The 22,673-nt window shown below is 34.6% G+C and overlaps 2 pseudogenes; both read left to right on the forward strand.

The window, feature by feature from the left end:
* The first annotated feature begins 1,804 nt into the window (after positions 1–1,804).
* LOC120150190 lies at positions 1,805–5,129 on the forward strand (annotated as a pseudogene).
* Positions 5,130–19,225: 14,096 nt separating this feature from the next.
* LOC120150192 lies at positions 19,226–22,661 on the forward strand (annotated as a pseudogene).
* Positions 22,662–22,673: the final 12 nt, after the last annotated feature.

Raw genomic sequence — 22,673 nt, forward strand, 5'->3', positions numbered from 1 at the left:
CGGAGTTCAGATTCAGACTAAGGACGTCGAAAAACATAAAATATGACTTTTCAAAAAATTTGACTTTTTTGTCAAAGTTAACGGTCAACTGTCAAACCGATCAAAGTCAACGGTCAGACCGGTCAAAGTCAACGAGTCAGGTAAAAGTCAACAAGTCGGGTTAAATTCAATGGGTCGGTTCAAGTCGGGTTGACTCGGTTCAGGTCAATCAGACCAGGTTCAGACCGGGTTGGCCGATTTGGACCGGTCCAGACTGACTGGACCGGTTCTAGAAAAAACCAGAGGTGGGGAAGAAGCCCTACGCGCACTCGACGAAACGTGGTGGCACATGACGACGATGACGGGTCGGGGGATGACTACCGATTATTACATGTTCAAGCACTCACCATAATTCAACTAAAACAGATTAAAACCTAACCAAAACATGGTGAATCGAACGAAATAAGATGGCCAAAGCACTTATCACATAGGAAGGCGAACGAGTGACGGTGGGGCGATAAATCTGGTCAGGATTTGATCGCACGGAGTTAGGGAACTCGATGGGAAGGGCGGTGAGGCTAGACGGTATTCAGATCGGTCAGAATCGAGCAAAAATCGATGCGATGGAGGTTTCTTGATGAAACTTCTACAACTCATTCCCGGTGAACGACGGCTCATTTCAATGAATTGACCGAGGGGTTTCGGTCGGAAGACAACATCGTCTTCATTGGTACGGGCGGTGACGTGCATCGCCAATAGGAGGAGGGAGAATTGATGAGGAAGGTGACGAGAAAGGCTTAGGGATTTAGGGATCTGGGGAAAATTGGGAATTCAGAATTTCATAGGGTTATTTTTCTTTGACCAGAAAAATGGTAAAATTTAGGGTTAAGTCCCAAAACTACTCACAAGTTCCAAAATTGAGTTGTAACTTTTAAAAATTTACAATTTTGTCCTCAACTATTCTCTTGTTACGACTTTAATTCGATACTTTAAATTAATAAAATCTAACCCCTAAATTGAGACGTGACAAGAAAAATAAGCATCGGCATTGATTTTACTTATATTTTCTGGAAGACAAGTTGGAGGAAACGGAGCTCAATTCAGCCACAAGCTTTTCATAAAGGTAACATTCTCTGGAGCTGACTGGTTTGTTCCTTCATATTACTAATTAATCTATTAATAATAATATTATTTTAATTAATTAATTAATCTATTATTGATCATATTACTAATTTAAGTAGAAAACAAATTATACTGTTTTAAATTTATATAAAACTAAATATTACAAGAATAATTGAGATTAATATTATTAATTTAATATATTTAGAAAATCTTATTTAATTAAGATCAATTAATTGATTAATATCTACTAATTTATAATATGATATACAAAATTTAAGTTAACGTATAGTATGATATAAGAACTTTAATTCATAAATACAAAAAAAATAATTTTTTAATGATCATATTATTAATTTAAGTAGCAGCCAAATCACACTATTTCAAATATATCTAAAGCTAAATTCTATAAGAATCATTAATTTAATACAACAAGAAACTTTTTTTATTTTTAATTAAGATTAATAAATAAATTAATATCTAAATCATTACGTTAGATATAACTAAAAGTGTAGAATTTAACTCTAAAAGTCCTACTATTAAATCCAAAACTGTTGATTTTGTCGAATTATATTTGTCATAAATAGTCTAATTAGACATATTCTTAGTCTAGTTAATACGAATATGACGACTAACATTATAAATACAACAGTGCACTTGGTCGATATTTCAATCAATTATCTTTTCACAAAAGAATCATATTAATATGAAGATCTTCAAATTCTTCTTTCACGTTGTTGTTTTCTCTTCAATTATATTTCATGTTAATTCTCACAATGTCACTCACGATTCGAGATCAATCATCATTGATGGAACTCATCGAATCATTCTCTCGGGTTCAATTCATTATCCAAGAAGTACTGCTCAGGTAATAATAAAATTCAACTGAAATATTTAGTTAAATTTTGAATTCGTGTTAATTTTGTTGAATTTTGATAGATGTGGCCTGATCAAGAAAAGCAAAAGAAGGTGGATTGGATGCGGTTGAAACATATGTATTTTGGAATGCGCATGAACCGGTTCGTCGTCAATATGATTTTAGCGGAAATCTTGATCTTATTCGATTTCTTAAAACGATCCAAGACGAGGGTTTATACGCAATTCTTCGAATTGGACCTTATGCATGCGCGGAGTGGAATTATGGGTAAATTAATTCACTTGGTTTGTTTTTATCAATTACTTGAATAATTAATTTTTTAGTAGAAATAACTTTATTAATTTCTTGAATAATATTGAATAGGAGTTTCCTATGTGGCTTCATAATATGCCTGGAGTTTCTTTTCGAACCAAAAACAACGTGTTTATGGTAATTACTTTCTTTTTCAATGAAAATTTTCCCAATTATTTATTTATTTACATTTTTCATTCTTTATTTCAGAATGAAATGAAAAATTTTACAAGCTTGATAGTTGATATGGTGAAAACAGAGAAACTATTTGCATCCCAAGGAGGTCATATAATTCTTGCTAAGGTATATATATATATATTGATGTTTTTATTAGTATTGTTTTTATGATTGCTAAATAATATTTTATATGTATATTGAGAATGAATATGGCAATGTGATGGAACTATATGGAGAAGACGGGAAATCTTATATTAATTGGTGTGCTCAAATGGCTGATTCTTTGGATATTGGAGTCCCATGGATTATGTGTCAGCAAGCTGGTTCTCCAAAGCCAATGATATTTAATTTTTCATTAATTAAATATTTTATGTTATTTATTTTATGCTAATTTAGTTTGTTTTTTATTTTGTAATTCTAATCAGTTGGAGATTTGCAATGGTTGGTATTGTGATCAATACAAACCAAAATGACCACGATACCCCTAAAATGTGGACAAAAAATTGGACTTGATGGTAAGTTTCCTGTATTTTTAATTTGAAAATTATATATTAGTATAAACTTGATTTTAATGAATCTTAGGTTTAAGAGTTGGGGTGGAACAGACCCACTTAGAACAACAGAAGATCTCGCTTATTATGTTGCTCGATTTTTTTCAAAAGGGCGGTACATTACAAAACTACTATATGGTCAATGATTCTTTTTTTCCCCTCTTTAAACAAAATAATAATTTTTTTATATTAATATTTAACACTTTTTCTTGTAATTTTTATTATCATGGCGGTACCAATTTTGGTAGAACTTCGGGTGGCCCATATATGACCACTTCATAGGACTATAACGCACCTCTTGATGAATATGGTAATTTCTTGCCTTTGGTAATAGTTTTTTTATATAATTTTTAAATAATTTATTAATTCTATTTTATTTAGGGAATCTGAATCAACCGAAATGGGGACATTTGAAGCAGCTTCATGATGTTTTACATTCCATTGAGTATACTCTTACTCACGGAGATGTTCACACTCAAAAAACTTGATAATTCTGTCACGGTAATAAATAAAAAGTAAAAAAATAAATTAAATATATATAATTTATTCTAATTATTTTTCTTTGATTATATTTGTTTCAGGCTACTGTTTATCAAACGAATGATAAATCGAGTTGCTTTTTGAGCAATACAAATTCTACAACAGATGTTAATGTCAATTTTGGAGGAATCGATTACTTTATTCCAGCATGGTCTATTAGTATTCTTCCGGATTGTAGAGAATAAGCATATAATACGGCAAAGGTACGTAATTCCAGGTTATCTAAATTGTGATAAATACATTATGATTGAAAACGAGTTTGCGTATGTAATTAGGTTTATGCTCAAACTTCAATGATGATTAAGAAATCAAACAAAGCTGAAGATGAGCCGGATTCTCTGAAATGGACTTGGAGACCTGAATTGATTAAATCCGCTTCGGTTCAAGGAAAGGGAGATGTTTCCGTTAACAGGATTGTTGATCAAAAAGATATGGCAAATGATGCTAGTGACTACTTGTGGTATATGACAAGGTAAATTAGTTATTTGTACTACATATACTTCATTCGATATTTGTATAAACATATATTTTGCTTCATTTGTTTTGACAGTGTCGAGCTTGCAAGAGATGATCTCATGTTAAATGAAACCGTGACTCTTCGTGTAACTGATACTGGCCATGTTCTTCATGTTTTTATCCATGGAAAATACATCGGTAAACGAACGATATTTAATATGTATTGAATTAAAATAGATCTGTATATAAAATATTGCAAATAATTGTATGTAAAAAATTGTTTCTTTGGTTCTCGATGGGCAAAATATGGCAACAAAGTGACGTACGTTTTCGAGAAAAATATCAAGCTATCACCGGGAAGAAACTTGATATCGTTACTTAGTGCTAAAGTTGGATTCAAGGTATATATATATATACACATAAAACTCATGAATAATCATAAATTTTACTATGATTTTTATTAGTAATATATGTGCGCGTACAGAACTAAATGGACCTATAAAATAGGTACATCACCTGTAGAATTGGTTTTGAAGAAGGGAGACGAGACAATTATCAAAGATCTATCTTCGAATAAATGGAACTATAAAATAGGTTTGGATGGAATTTCAAACAAATTTTTTGACCCTTCAAAATCGTCGTTGAAATGGATTTCAGATCAAATTCCAATTAACAAGAACTTCACTTGGTACAAGGTAAATAAATGATTTACTTTATAAAATATATATATATACATATATATATATATATATTTGATATTGATTTTCTTATGTTGAAATTTGGTCATAGTCTTGGTAGATATTGGCCGAGTTATATAGCTAATAAGCAGCTTTGCAAGGCAAAGGCTTGTGATTATCGTGGCAGATATAGTGATAAAAAATGTCTTTCCAAGTGTGGTGAACCTACCCAAAGATGGTAACCTAAGTTATATATAGTATAGTTTTTGAGGAGATTTTTATTTTCTTTTTCTGACTATTGTGATCTTGTTGTGGTTTTAAAGGTATCATGTTCCTCGATCATTTCTTGATGATGGTGATAATACATTGGTTTTCGAAATACCAGCCGAACTAGGCCTTTTCATTATACTCAGCAATCTCCTGATGTCTCGTCATTTCCTTTCCTATTTTCCTTGCTCTTAGTTCCTGCACATCATCAGACAAGCAATTTTCCCATAAGGCAGCACTGCTTTAAAAAAATAAAATGCCGCTGCAAACCGAATTCCACCACATGCAACTAAATGCTTCTAAATGCATCTACATGGTCCTAAATGAACTCTTAAACATTCAATAACTTAAGTGAAAAGGTCCCAAAATGCGACCTTTTACGGAGTTATCACTTCCTAAACTGGAAAACCCTAGAGATTACTTAACAATTAGAAAAAGGAGAATGTAACACCCACAGACCGATGCGGGTAACCCGATCTGATCTGAGGTGTCACATTTGGGGTCACCGTAGCGACCCACAATAAAAATCCCGAAAAAATTTAAAATTTCTATTAAAATGTGTAAAATCATAAAATAATTTATAATTAAAATACAAGTTCGGAAACCATTCATATATTATAGATAGATTAAAATCACACACGTTCATACTCTTATATGATACCTTCTCTCTCTAACTTTTTAAGCTCAAATCAATGTGGAACTAAAGTCTTCTTCAATGTGGCTTCATCATCTCTTTATAGGGGAAAATTAATCATAGGACTTGATGTTGACTTTCCTAGGAAACCCAAAACCATGGTTAAGTTGCTTAAGAGTCGGGCAAACTATGATATAGCCTGGGTAGTTGGCTGAGTGATCGGTATAATCCCGTTGCAGGCGCCCAAGGAAAGACAAGATCTGCAGGGGCAGCAGCATCATCAGCAGAACTGGTGGTTGCAGTGCCGATCCCTCCAGGAGGATCTTCGAGATAGATTTCTCGGGCAGAGCTTCTTGAAGAGTATGATACAGCTGGCTTAAAAATATCTTCTCGCACTTTGCTCGTTTTCGAAATGCCAGCCGAACTTGGCATTTTCATTATGATCAGCAATCTCCTGATGTCTCGACATTTCCTTTCCTCTTTTCCTTGCTCTCAGTTCCTGCACATTATCAGACAAGCACCTTTCCCATAAGGCATCACCGCTTTAAAAAAATAAATGTCGCGGCAAACCAAATTCCACCACATGCAACTAAATGCTTTTAAATGCATCTACATGGTCCTAAATGAGCTCTTAAACATTCAATAACTTAAGTGAAAAGGTCCCAAAATACGACCTTTTACGGAGTTATCACACCCCCAAACTTAAGCTATTGCTTGTCCTCAAGCAATAAATAGTAATAAGCAAAACAAAAATACCATGACAAGTTCAGAAACATAATAGTTTATGGGATAAAATTTCAGCCCTCAACACATATGACTTCAACATGCTAGACTAGGTTTGAGAATTCAAGTACTGCCCCCTATAACAAGATTCTTTGTGTGGGTGTGCGCGTGTTTGTATCTAACCAATGTTTAACAAACTTAAAAATTTTCTACGCAAGCTTTCTTAATTTGCCATGACATTTGAAAATCTACTCCCACTTTGGTTTATTTTCTTTTTATTAACTCTGCTACGAGGGGAGTCAGCCCATCACTCTACCATCCCACACTCTAGGTGAAAGGGAGCATATCTTCCACCCCCAAGCTAGTTAGGTAGAGTCATCCCGTGACATCTTTCATTCACTCATATGCCATGGCATAGCGGAGTGTCCCTCTACAGATATACCGAGGCATTTATTCATAACTTCATTCATTTCATTTTTCATTTTTTTACGTGGGTTTTTCATAATTCAAAATTATATGCCACGACATTTTGAGAATTCTCTTATAAATATTTTTTAAGTTCCTCAAGCATGAAAAACATACAATCGTGTATTCAAGGATTTCAAAGAAGCAAGTCCTAGAGTTAGTTCTATCATCCTCAACCAGTAATGTATATTCTATCCTAGCCATCAAGATTCATCATCATCGGGCATCCTTAACTAATTCCAGAAAACTATTCAAACATTTACTAATGTCATGACATATTTATTTTACTGATACTATCATGCAATGATGCGAGAACTCTACTTCTCCCAAACTTGAGAGAAGAATTGTCCCCAACACATACTAAAATGAAAGAAAATGAAACTACATGCTATGAATGAAATACAATACAAGATACCTTGGCTTTAGGTGGGTGGTGGTGTAGCGGTCGCGTGCCGAGGGTGCTTTCTCAGTTTGGCGGGGCTGGAGTGTTCGGAGTCAGAAGCGGGTGTAGCCGGAGGAGTACTGGGACCTTTTGGGACAGTTGAGAGCTGGGGCTCATCACGCTTAGATGCCTTCTTCAGGCAGCGTCGGCTCTTACACAAAGGATCTTGCCGTGGCATATCGGATTGGGACTCCTCTGTTGACTCGGTGGGCTGCGGTACTTCAGGGTGCTATTCTTCCATTGGCACGGCATGTTGCGGCATATCAGGATGTTCTGCCGCCAAATGTTCAACAAATTGAGGGGATTCCAGGCAATGAGCGAGTTGGAGGTTGGCTTCTCGATCTGTATTAGGCGACACAGCATGGACAGGATCAGGATCAGCGGGCTCTTCTGCTTCAGCGGGCTGAGGAATTTCTGCACTGGGTGATTGATGAACGTCAGCAGTAACAGAACGAGGTACTTCTGCAGATGCCTCGACATCCTTATTTGGTGACACTAGTGTTTCAGGGATGTTTGGGACAGTGAAGTTCGTATGCGGGAGAAACTCTAAGAAGGCGTTGGTGAAAAACTCTTCATGGTGTTTAGCGTAGGTAAAATTGTAACATCCCCAACCCGTACTCGAATCGAATACGAGTCTGAGGTGTCACATTGACTTTTAGACTTTGAATCTTGTCAAAATCCAAAGAAAATTTAAAACTTTCATTAAAATAAAGCGGTTTATTTACATATATTGATCAAAATAATCAAAATCGATCAGAGCATATTCAACTCAATCACTTAGTACATGCCAACTATGTTCGAAATATCCAAACACATTTAAAGCATCTATTTTCTGATCTGAAATTTTTGTAAGGGAGATGCTGACCTGTCTTGCTCTTCTTTGCTTCTCTTCTCACTTTTGTAACCTACGTGTGAAACAATCACACGCTAAGTCTATGACTTAGTGAGGCAATAAACATATATACAAACTTTAACTAATAATCATACATAAACAATTACTATTATCATTCATACAATTCATACACTTTTACAGGTAACAAATACATACATACGTACATGTCATTATCATTCATATCTCTTATCTCAAATTCCTATGATCTCTTATATTCACATCATTTATCTTGTAAACTATCATCATGGTCATGCTTAGCACTATCATTGATTCATTTTATCATATTATTATGTAATTATCATTTGTACAATCATATATCACACATAACATTTCACAAGGAAACAAGCATATTATCCCTTTATTAGCCCATGTACACATGTGAGAACCAAAGATATGCGAGTACATAGAGGTTGTGCACTATACTGTCACCACAGCTCGTATAATTCCCTCAAGGGGCACTGAATATTTGTCCCGAAGGACCACTATGTCCCGAAGGACCACTGATTGTTCCGAAGAACCACTATGTCCCGAAGGACCACTGTTTGTCCCGTAGGACCACTGAAAATCCCTCGACTCTTGGCATACCAACTATACCCTAGCTCTCATATCACATAACATGGGCATTATCGTTTATACCATTACACATCTTCACATAGCCACATAGTTTTTCACATAACATTTTCATTTGCACATGTAATTACTTAACTTATTTTCACATAGTTCATGATCCATATTCATATCTCATAAGCACGTAGCTCATATTACTTATTTTCACATAAATTCATGTATTCACATGGATTATTTCTCATAGAATATCACATAGCTTCTATTCTTTCTCACGTAGTCACATAGATCCATGGCATATAACATAATCCAAATTGCATATAATCAAGTAGATCATTTCTTAGATGTTCATGTAAACCTAAATATCATATCTTGTTCACATATAATCATATATACTTCCTATAGTACATAGAAACACGTAGAACACTTCCACGTAGCTTATACAAATTTTCAGAGTCCTTTCATATTACTTGATAGCATATATCATATCATCTACCTTATGCTTCATTTCTTTGTATTCCCTTAGATTACATAAACTATGTCATATTTCTAAACATATATTGTTTAATAGTATTTTATTTATATATTAGTTTAATCTATTTACTTAATTCCATTTCATATATTCCTTATAACCTTTTCATATAGCTCTATAGATCTTTAGCATATAACTCATCTTATATATTCGTATCATCCCTTTATATCAAGTTTCCTGATTGATATACAATTCCCATTTCATTATATAATTCAATCTTATTTAGGTCCCTTAACTCTCATTAAATCAAAAAGCTCTATTATCCTAATTCTCATAATGGATCATACCACTATGTACTTGTCCAACTCATGTTTCTATTATGTATATACTATTACACATGTTTACCTAGTTCCTATCACTTCTCATGACCTCACTTTCATCATATTTTCCTATTATTACATGTTTATCTCATAACCATGCATTAACATAGTCTTATATTTCATTATCATATAACTTATATTTGTTCTCCTATGAGTCTTCATAGACATCTATTTCCCTTTCCATATATCACTTGGCTTATCTTCTATATTCTTATAATTTCATAACTTATTTTATATTCCTTCATCAACACTTAATAGTGTTTTTACATAAACCATATAGCATATACAAAAACATATCAATTCATATAATCAAACATACATACATTTCATATTAATTACATAATCATGTACTATACTATCAGAAATAGACTTATCGCAAGTCACTTTCCATATAATCCTATGTAATAAGATGCACTCACCTTGGCCTCATTAAGTTCCCATCCACTTTATGATTTCATCTCTTTCGATCGAATCTTAACTTGATAATTGTTCCGGAACTGGTTCATGCTCGATATCTACATAATCATACATTGATACATATCAATATCCCATTGATATACTCTAATCTATCATTTCTTAGACCAAAAGAAATGTCTATTTCAATTTCCCCCTGAAGTACATCGATGCATTCTACCATATCGATGCATCCCTTAACATGTGCATCGATGCACTCCTTATGCATCGATGCACTAATTGCATTCGATGTTTCCATTTTTAAGGGGTGCATCGATGCACTTCCTGTGCATCGATACACACTGAACAATTTCTGGAAATTTACCCTTGATGCATCGGTACATATTGAATGTGCATCGATGCACATAGCCCATAATTCCAATTTATACATGAAAATCCACTCTCTTCAGCTTAATTACTTCATATATCATCCCCTTTCTTATTCTTAACTTAAATACTCATATTCAAACTCATTCCTATTCATTAATCACCTATTTAACATCAAAATCCTATTATCCATATGTAATTCAAGAATTACACTAAATTTTAACATGTTCCAAATTCAATTCTATTGCTTCTAACTTCTTAATTAGACCTTTGACAAGTCAAATTTGGTCTGGAAATCCCATAAATGACTTTCTACTAAAATCTCATTTATTCACTCCATTCCTTTAATCATTTCTAATTCCTTTATCTTTTGATTTTAAGATAACTTAAGCCTTCCTTAAGCTTAGTTATCATCTAATGATCATAACCAACCTTAAATTTAACCAAAAATTATCTAAATAGAAAACTCACCTTTGAGCTTGGAGATACGGGAGGAGAGGAAGAAGAACAAGGAAGAAGAAGTTCTGGAGAAATCTTTCATTCCCACGTGGTTCCCTTATCTTATAAAGAGAAATAAAAATCTTCATTGTCAAATGACCTTTTTGCCCTTTAATTCCCTTAATAATTACTAGAAAATTTTAGGAAATATTTCCAGGTAAATCATTAAAATATTCAATACTTCTACTTTAGTCACCAAGTTTTGAAACTTTACAATTTGGTCACTAACCCGGCATTGAGGAAATTATAAAAATATTTCATCAGTTTGTCGGAAGGCTGCCCGACTTATTCTTGCGTGCGCTGGATTGCCTGCTCTAAGGCATCTGAGTTTTCCCTGGCATGTGAAGATGGTGAAACACGAGATGTGGTTGCCTCATTTTCTTTTCCTTTTGCTTCCTTCAGACCTAACAACATAGGTATTTTTTCCTTGGTAATTCCAGTAATACCCGATAAAATCTCATCAAACTGTTCTTCAGAAACCTTCTTTTTACGACATAAGGCAGTGATGAGATTCGGAAATACCAGGGCACTTACCGGTCGCTTCAGGCATAAATAGGCTTGCTTTACAGTGATTTTCCCTACGTCGCCCGAATATGATTGAGTGCAGTAAAAGCATCCGCTGGCAAGACACGGTGGTGTTATGGGAAGTGGACAGAAGCTTGTGCTTAATAAAATGGTTCCACAACTTCACTTGTGGTAGCAGCTTCTCCCGGTCAACGGGCCTGTAACTCAGTTGTTGGTTGTCCCATTGGGTGTCGGGAAGATAGAGGTATTCCAAAATGCCTTGGTATGTTTTGTTTTTTGCGTCTTGTGCGAAGGTGGTATGGCGATCCTCCAGAACCTGCAATTTAAAGTAACGATTAATAGTAGTAGGAGTAAATCGAATAAAAATGTCGCGAACCATGACGGCATGCTGGTTTGGCTCAGATATGTTTGAGTAAAACTCTCTCACTATCGATGCGTTGATAGTGGCGGGATGCTTGGCAAATTTTTTCCACTTATGTTTGTTAACCACGTCGAGCACATCACTTCCTAAGGCATCACCCTCCTCCTCGGAGAAGACAAATCCCAACTCAAAAAAGACCCATCAATTTTTTATGGTTTGGAACCGGTCACGGGCGATATCATCCATAAAATGTGGTGGTGCAGAAGAAGATGGTCGGGATCGTACCATGATGAAAACACAAAGTAAGGAAAGTAGTGGAAAGTGTGGAGCTTGGTCGGCTATGGAGGTTCGGTCAAAACGGAGGGAAGAAGAAGATGAACGAAAGTAAAAGTAAAAAGGTAAAGTAAAAATGAAAAGAAGATAAGAACAAAAGAAATATTTTGGGGGGAGAATATTAAACATGAAGGTGGGGTCTAGGCGGGAAGAAAACAAAAAGAAAGAGTAAAAAATTTAGTCCTAAGTAAGAGTGAAAATTGAAAAAGTTTCCGTCATTTTACTATTCAAGTTTGCCGCCCAAATTTTCACAAGCTTCCACCATACACCTCACGTGCTAGCCATGTTGAATCTCCCTTGCAACAAAAATAAAATAAAAGAAATTAATTAAAAAAATAAAGACTAAAATAATGGCAAAGTAAAAATTATTTATGCACATGAGTAAATTTAAAATGTCTAGGCATCCTTAAAATGCTGGGCCAGTATCGACGTCATGCAAGAGAAGCACAGGCATGTCACGCAATGGGGGACTCCTTTGTAAACCTTCAGGCGCTGGCCATTAACTTTAAAGATGGATCCATCGTCCATGTTCTTGATATCAATTGCACCATACAGGTAAACATGGTGGACTTCGAATGGTCCCGACCATCGTGACTTTAATTTTCCAGGGAAGAGTTTGAGCCTAGAGTTAAACAAAAAACTTTCTGGCCCACATGAAAATGTCGTGGCAAAAACATTTTGTCGTGCCACTTTTTAGTTTTTTCTTTGTAGAGCTTGGCATTTTCGTATGATGTGCTCTAAAACTCTTCCATTTCGTTCAGATCGAGCAATCTTTTCTCCCCTACTAGTTGCGCGTCGAAGTTGAGCTTCTTGATTGCCCAGTATGCCTTGTATTCTAGCTCAACTGGCAGGTGGCAGGCTTTTCCATATACCATCTTGAAGGGTGACATTCCCAGAGGTATTTTGAATGCCATCCTGTAGGCCCAGAGTGCTTCATCGAGTTTTGGGGACCAGTCTTTCCTTCGAGGGTTCACCATCTTCTCTAAAATTTGCTTGATCTCACGGTTGAACACTTCAGCTTGCCCATTAGTTTGTGGGTGATATGCCATGGTAATTTTATGTCACACTCTGTATTTCTGTAATGCCTTGGCAATTAGCTTGTTATCAAAGTGGGTGCCTTCGTCGCTGATAATGGCCCGTGGTAATCCAAATCAAGTGAAGATGTTTTTGTGAAGAAACTTGAGCATCGTCTTCGAGTCATTCCTAGGTGTGGCAATCGCTTCAACCCACTTAGATACGTAGTCTACCACAAGCAAGATGTATAAATCTCCAAAGGAAGATGAGAATGGTCCCATGAAATCAATGCCCCAAACATCAAAGAGTTCTATCTCCAAAATATTTTGCAGCGACATTTCGTGTCGTCTGAAAATGTTTCCAGTGCGTTGGCATCTGTCGTACGCTTTGCAAAAATCATGGGCATCCTTAAACAGTGATGGACAATAGAAGCCTGATTGGAGGACTTTTGCAATAGTTCTCACACCTCCAAAATGCCCTCCACAGGGTGCTGTGCGGCAATGGTGTAAGATATCGCGTTGTTTCTCTTCAGGGACACACTGTCGAATAATTTGATTGGCACATTGCTTGAACAAGTATGGATCATCCAAAAAATAGAACTTGACATCATGCATAAACTTCTTTTTGCCCTGGCTATTCATTCATAAGGAAAAACACCACTAACAAGAAAATTAACAAGGTCAGCGTACCACAGAATTACCGTGGCATATAAAATTTTCTCGTAAGGGAATTCTTCTTTAATATAAAAAATTTCATGGCATTCAGAAATGTTTTCTAACCTAGATAAATGATCTGCAACTTGGTTCTTAGTACCTTTCCTATCAATGATCTCTAAGTCGAACTCTTACAGTAGTAATATCCACCTAATAAGTCTAGGCTTTGCATCTTTCTTGTTCACTAAGTATTTTATAGCTGAGTGATCGGTGTGAACTATGACTTTTGTGCCTATCAAGTATGGCCTAAACTTGTCAAATGCAAATACCACGACAAGTAATTCTTTCTCAGTGGTGGTATAGTTCATTTTTGCCTCATTTAAGGTACGACTAGCATAATATATAACACGAAAGATTTTACCTCTACGTTATCCAAGCATAACCCCACGGTAAAATCACTTGCATCACACATTAGTTCAAACAGTGTCGTCCAGTCTGAGAGAACCACGATCGGTGCAGAGATAAATATTTACTTCAACTCTTTGAATGCACCATGACATTTCTGATCGAACACGAACGGTTGGTTCTATTGTAGCAAGGTGCATAAGGGCTTGAATATTGTGGAGAAATCCTTGATGAATCGTCTATAAAATCCAGCATGTCCCAGAAAACTCCGAATGCCCTTGACAGAAGTTGGTGGGGGTAACTTCTGGATCACCTCGATCTTGGCCTTGTCTACCTCAATGCCCTTTGCAGAAATTTTATGGCCTAGAACAATGGCTTCAGTCACCATGAAGTGGTATTTTTCCCAGTTCAACACGAGATTGGCATCCTCCTATCGCTTCAGTAACTTTTCCAAATTGTCGAGGCATTTTTGAAAGTCATCTCCAGAAACAGAAAAATCATCCATGAAAATTTCCAGAAAATCCTCAACCATGTCAGAAAATATGGCTTGCATGCAGCGCTGAAAAGTTGTCGAGGCATTACAGAGTCCAAAAGGCGTTCTTCAAAAAGCATAAGTGCCATAGGGACACGTTAATGTTGTCTTCTCTTGGTCCTCTGGTGCAATGGCAATTTGATTATACCCCGAGTATCCATCCAAGAAATAATAAAATGCCTTGCCAGCAAGTCGATCTAGCATTTGATCGATGAACGGTAAAGGGAAATAATCCTTCTTGGTGGCCTTTTTAAGCTTGCAGTTTGATTAATCCTTCAAATTCAAGCATGGTTTTAATTATGGAAGCCTTAAGAAAGATTATAGAAGGAAAAAGAGTTGTAGAAACTCAAAGAATTGTAAGTTAAGGGAGATTAAAGGTTAGAAGCCAGTGAATGAAATATTGGATTAGAGGTCATAATAAGAATTAGAAGTTGGATTTGACTTGTTATCAAGCTAATTAAGAAGTATAAGGTGATAGAATTAAAGTTAGAACATGCTGGTATTTGAGTATGATTCTTGAATATCATGTAAAAGATAGGATTTTGAGTTTAAGAAAGTGATTATGGAGTAGAAACGAGTTTAATTATGTGTATGAAAGTTAGGAATATTAATGGAAGTGAAGTATAAGGTATGGAGCTGAAAATGAAGGGATTTTCGAGTTCAAAAATGTGATTTCTGGGCAAGGGGAATCGGTACCCATTCAAGGGGAACCGATACCCCCTCAAGCGAACCAGAATTTACAGAATGTCAAGGGGGAACCGATACCCCCATAGGAGGGAACCGATTCCCCCCTAAAGGAAAATTGTGAATATGGGTTTAATAAGTTCGTTTAAGTTGCTAGTATCCGATTACAAGGTGTATGTATCTAATAATTGCCTCAAAATGTATATTTATGTAGATATTGAGCCTAAACAAGTTTCGGAATAATCAAATGATTATAATCGAATCAAAGCAAGGCTAAGGTGAGTGCAATTTAATTGTACTTATGTTATCGAATAAACATTGGCTTGTGATGAGCCAGTGATGGAGTTACTATGGTAAGAAGTGACTCCTAAAATGTTATTTGATTTGTGAATGATATGATGCTTATGTGTGTATGAGTACATGATTACATGTATATCTGATATGTGATATTGAACTATATGAAATTATAATATATGAGAATACATGCCTATGCGACAAGCTATGTGAAACTAAATTAAGTAAATACATGAGAACATGACATGAGATAGATAATATGAGTTATGTGATCATATTAGAAAATATGTTAAGTGATATGTGAAAGTGGATTACATGTTTATGTGAATATGTGATAGGATATGAGATTCATAAATATATGTTTATGAGATATATGTTTACACATACATAGGGTATGTGACAGAAGAGAAGGAACATGGGATTATAAGATCAATGATTACACGTATATGTGATACGTGACAGAAAAGAAGAGATATGTGTTTATAAGAGAAATGATATGATATAAGTTATGTGATTACATGTATGTATTAATACATCTTGCTTGCATTACATGTTAGTGTGATTGTGAATAGGTAGGAAGGAAACAAATGATGATATAAGAATCTATTATAAGATATATGATATGAAATACATGGTTACACATACATGTGGTATGTGACAGAAGAGAAAGAACAAGTGATGAGAAATGTATTCATAATGATAATGCCCATGTTATGTACTATGAGAGCTAGTGGTATAGTTGGCATGCCAAGAGTCGAGGGTTTACCTATGTTCTACGGAACATATGGACATAATTACCTATGTCTTTCGAGACATATGGATAGTATACCTATGTTCTAAGGAACATATGGACAGTATACCTAGGTTCTTCGGGACCTATGGACAGTTGCCGAGGATCTTTATGACCTCTGGATAGTTACCGATGATCTTTATGACCTCTGGATAGTTACCGATGATCTTTATGACCTCTGGATAGGTCCTTCGGGACATTGATCGAGCTGTGGTAACAGCATATGTGTGCACAACCTCAATGTACTCACATACCTTAAGTTCTTACTAGTGTACATGGGCTAATAAAGAGATTAAACAAACATACTGAATGTGATATGTATACGATGGGTTTATAAATGGTTATCAAAGGTAATGGTTTGAAATGTGTTACATGAACCATATGATGTTTTGTGTGTTTCTTAATGATAATGATAGAGATTATGATAATGATGGTATATGTTTATGTATGCTTTATGTTATATGAAATATTATATGTTTTATATGCCTCACTAAGTCAACGACTTAGCGTGTGATTGTTTCACACGTAGGTTTCGAGAAGAGTAAATAGTAATGCGGAGCAAGACAGGTCAGTTCTCCTTACCAAATGTCAGATCAGAAAATATATGTAGTGTATATAGAGTGTAGTTGGCATGTAGTCTAAAGATATAAATTGTATGAACTCTGATATATTTTATAAACGTTTTGAATAAGTTAAATGTTATAAAAGTTTTTAAATTACTCACTATTTTATACGAATAAATGTTTGAAAAGTCAATGTGACACTTCGGACTCGTATCCGGGTGGATACGGGTTGGGGGTGTTACATTGAACATCTCTAGATTGGTTCCTTCCTAAACTGGAAGACCCTAGAGATTACTTAACAATTAGAAAAAGGAGAATGTAACACCCACAAACCGATGCGAGTGACCCGATCTGATCCAAGGTGTCACATTTGGGGTCACCGTAGAGACCCACAATAAAAATCCCGAAAAAAATTTAAAATTTCTATTAAAACATTAAAATCATAAAAAAATTGTAATTAAAATACAAGTTCGGAAAACCATTCAAATATTATAGACATATTAAAATCATACACGTTCATACTCTTATATAAAAACATAATACCATCTACATGCCTCCTAAACACATGCACCGTACTCCGCAAGCAACGCCGGTGGAGCTCCTTTACTGATGTTGATAGTTACACTGGTTCAAATCTTTTAACCTGAAATAGTGAATAACCTATTGAGCTTTGGGAAACTCAGTAATACAAAACTATCAAAAGATGCTGAAGGGCATGCAGATAATAGGTAAGTATAATTTTCCTTATTGATTCAGACATCTACAGATTCTTATGATGAGCTGCGGTCCCACTGATATCACAGGTAGTAAAAGACAGGAAGCTTCCAATTTGGAGTAAACGTTCGGAGGACCAGGTTCAAGAGATCATAATAGGATGCCTAGTGTGTTCCCACAAAACCAGTGAACATGTATAGATCTTTTTAAAACAGTAGTAGTTTAAAACGCATTTTTAAAACCATAGTAAAACCCTCCAACCGAACGCCAATATGCAATTCCCCAGAACTGCATCCATAAGGACTTACCCTAGGCCCAAAGGGCGTAGGTGTGAACCTAAGGGAGCATCTTAGGTCCATAAGGCCTTACCATAGCCGAAGTGTAGGTGCCCACCTGAGAGGAGTGCCCTCAAGCCCATAAGAACTTACCCAATGCACACAGCAGGGGAACCACCTTAAGGGATTACCTTATGGTCCATAAGGTCTTACCACTAGGCCCATTAGGCCCAAGAGCCCACCCAAGAGTCGCCTTAGGTCCATAAGGAATTACCAGTCGATGATGAACCTATACAAGGAATTACCAGTAGCGATTGAACCTACCAGAGTCTTCAGTCATACCAGAGTCCCAGAGTACCCCATATAAAAAAATTTCAGTCAGTAAATAGAGATATCCCAGTAGCCTCCGGGTGTTCGCTCAGGAATTAGAAAATTTAAGTCTTTTACCATCTCAAAGATCATGATCGATTAACATGATTATTTTCACTTTCTAGAAAAATCCTTATCTTTTATATCATACCGGTATTTTCGTAGATTCGATTATCCAAGTTGGAGGAAACAGAACTCAATTCAGCCATAAGCTCTTCATAAAGGTAACAAATTCTAGAACTGACTTGTTTGTTCCTTCATATTACTAATTAATCTATTAATAATAATATTATTTTAATTAATTAATTAATCTATTATTGATCATATTACTAATTTAAGTAGAAAACAAATTATACTGTTTAAATTTATATAAAACTAAATATTACAAGAATAATTGAGATTAATATTATTAATTTAATATATTTAGAAAATCTTTTTTAATTAAGATCAATTAATTGATTAATATCTACACATTTATAATATGATATACAAAATTTAAGTTAACGTATAGTATGATATAAGAACTTTAATTCATAAATACAAAAAAAAAATTAATTTTTTAATGATCATATTAATAATTTAAGTAGATGTCAAATCACACTATTTCAAATATATCTAAAGCTAAATTCTATAAGAATCATTAATTTAATACAACAAGAAACTTTTTTTATTTTTAATTAAGATTAATAAATTAATTAATATCTAAATCATTACAGTTAGATATAACTAAAAGTGTAGAAATTAACTCCAAAAGTCCTACTATTAAATCCAAAACTGTTGATTTGTCGAATTATATTTGTCATAAAGTCTAATTAGACATCTTCTTATTCTAGTACTTAATATGAATATGATGACTAACATTATAAATACAACAGTGCACTTCGTCGATATTTGAATAAATTATCTTTTCACAAAAGAATCATATTAATATGAAGATATTCAAATTCTTCTTTCACGTTGTTGTTTTCTCTTCAATTATATTTCATGTTAATGCTCACAATGTCACTCACGATTCGAGATCAATCATCATTGATGGAACTCATCGAATCATTCTCTCGGGTTCAATTCATTATCCAAGAAGTACTGCTCAGGTAATAATAAAATTCACTGAAATATTTAGTTAAATTTTGAATTCGTGTTAATTTTGTTGAATTTTGATAGATGTGGCCTGATCTTATAAGAAAGCCAAAGAAGGTGGATTGGATGCGGTTGAAACATATGTATTTTGGAATGCGCATGAACCGGTTCGTCGTCAATATGATTTTAGCGGAAATCTTGATCTTATTCGATTTCTTAAAACGATCCAAGACGAGGGTTTATACGCAATTCTTCGAATTGGACCTTATGCATGCGCGGAGTGGAATTATGGGTAAATTAATTCACTTGGTTTGTTTTTATCAATTACTTGAATAAATAATTTTTTTAGTACAAATAACTTTATTAATTTCTTGAATAATATTGAATAGGGGTTTTCCTATGTGACGCATAATATGCCTGGAGTTGCTTTCGAACCAAAAACGACGTGTTTATGGTAATTACTTTCTTTTTCAATGAACATTTTCCCAATTATTTGTTTATTTACATTTTCATTCTTTATTTCAGAATGAAATGAAAAATTTTACAAGCTTGATAGTTGATATGGTGAAAGCAGAGAAACTATTTGCATCCCAAGGAGGTCATATAATTCTTGCTCAGTATACATATAAATTGATGTTTTTATTAATATTGTTTTTATGATTGCTAAATAATATTTTATATGTATAGATTGAGAATGAATATGGCAACGTGATGAAACCATATGGAGAAGACGGGAAATCTTATATTAATTGGTGTGCTCAAATGGCTGATTCTATGGATATTGGAGTCCCATGGATTATGTGTCAGCAAGCTGGTGCTCCAAAGCCAATGGTATTTAATTTTTCATTAATTAAATATTTTATGTTATTTATTTTATGTTAATTTAGTTTGTTTTTTATTTTGTAATCCTAATCAATTGGAGACTTGCAATGGTTGGTTATGTGATCAATACAAACTAAAAGACCCCGATACCCCTAAAATGTGAACTGAAAATTGGACTGGATGGTAAGTTTCCTGTCTTTTTAATTTGAAAATTATATATTAGTATAAACTTGATTTTAATGAATCTTAGGTTTAAGAGTTGGGGTGGCGCAGACCCACTTAGAACAGCAGAAGATCTCGCTTTTTCTGTTGCTCGATTTTTTCAAAAGGGCGGTACATTACAAAACTACTATATGGTTAGTGATTCTTTTTTTTCCCTCTTTAAACAAAATAATAATTTGTCTATATTAGTATTTAACCTTTTTACTTGTAATTTTTAGTATCATGGCGGTACCAATTTTGGTAGAACTTTGGGTGGCCTATATATGACCACTTCATATGACTATAACGCACCTCTTGATGAATATGGTAATTTCTTGCCTTTGGTAATAGTTTTCTTTATAATTTATAAATAATTTATTAATTCAATTTTATTTAGGGAATCTGAATCAACCGAAATGGGGACATCTGAAGCAGCTTCATGATGTTTTACATTCCATTGAGTATACTCTCACTCACGGAGATGTTCACACTCAAAAACTTGATAATTCTGTCACGGTAATAAATTAAAAGTAAAAAAATAAATTAAATATATATAATTTATTCTAATTAATTTTCTTTGATTATATTTGATTCAGGCCACTGTTTATCAAACGAATGATAAATCGAGTTGCTTTTTGAGCAATTCAAATACTACAACAGATGTTAATGTCAATTTTGGAGGAATCGATTACTTTGTTCCAGCATGGTCTATTAGTATTCTTCCGGATTGTAGGAAAGGAGCATATAATACGGCAAATGTACGTTTTTTTTTTGCTCGGTAAATTTAATTTTTTTAATGATTCGTCAAACCTAAGTTAAGAGCCTCATTAAAAACCTCCCTAACCTAGATGGAGGAAAAGAGTGCTCAAAATTAGGTAAAAGGTACAAAACCAACAAGAAGCTAGCTAAATGAATACAACTAAACAGGCAATAGATCCATTACAAATCCAATTATCTACCAAACTGCCCACCCTTACATTGTACAGCATTAAATTGTTTCAAATACCAAAACTCCAAGCACCACACCTGAGAGAGTTCCTGCAGTTTAAACTTGATGAAACAATGGCCTGCTTTATCAATTGACCATACTAACCTATCCGGCACATCACGCTTCAAAATCATGAAATGAGTTCGCTCTTTTAGGACGTGAAACAATGCCTTTTCTCTATCCAGCAGATTCTTAGTTAAGATCCCCTCCCAATGACTCAAAACAAAGCTCCACATTAACTGCGAATTCAGTCACATGAATCCTTTTACACGCATCTGAATCCAAACTTGTTTCAAACAGCAGCAACACCCTCGGTATCAATCCAGACCCAAAGATGACAAACAGGCAGGATGAACAAAACACGAGTGAAATTCAAAACTCTCTAAAATCACTCGTAAAACTAACCCAACTAACAAAAAACAAAGCCAGCATACTAATGAAGAAAACTACATATTAACAACCAGGTCGGAGCCAAAGCAATTCGCTTTACCACCAAGCTTTGACTTCTGCAGAACTTCTATATCCAACCAATAAGTTATCAAAATTGTGAAAATACATATGATTGAAAACGAGTTTGCGTATAATTAGGTTTATGCTCAAACTTCAATGATGATTAAGAAATCAAACAAAGCTGAAGATGAGCCGGATTCTCTGAAATGGACTTGGAGACCTGAATTGATTGAATCGGCTTCGGTTCAAGGAAAGGGAGATGTTTCCGTTAACAGGATTGTGATCAAAAGATATGGCAAATGATGCTAGTGACTACTTGTGGTATATGACAAGTAAATTAGTTATTTGTACTACATATACTCATTCGATATTGTATAAACATATATTTTGATTCATTTGTTTGACAGTGTCGAGCTTGCAAGAGATGATCTCACGTTAAATGAAACCGTGACTCTTCGTGTAACTGATACTGGCCATGTTCTTCATGTTTTTATCCATGGAAATACATCGGTAAACGAACGATATTTAATATGTATTGAATTAAAATAGATCTGTATATAAATATTGCAAATAATTGTATGAAAAAATTTGTTTCTTAGGTTCTCGATGGGCAAAATATGGCAACACGTGACGTACGTTTTCGAGAAAATATCAATCTATCACCGGGAAGAAACTTGATATCGTTACTTAGTGCTACAGTTGGATTCAAGGTATATATACATAAATCATGAATAATCATAATTTTACTATGATTTTTATTACTATATGTGTGCGTACAGAACTATGAAGCAAAGTTTGACTTGGTTGGAGCTGGAATTACATCACCTGTAGAATGGTTT

This window comes from Hibiscus syriacus, unplaced genomic scaffold (genome assembly GCF_006381635.1).
Source record: "Hibiscus syriacus cultivar Baekdansim isolate YM2019G1 unplaced genomic scaffold, ASM638163v2 tig00111016_pilon, whole genome shotgun sequence".
NCBI classification, from domain to species: Eukaryota; Viridiplantae; Streptophyta; class Magnoliopsida; order Malvales; family Malvaceae; genus Hibiscus; species Hibiscus syriacus.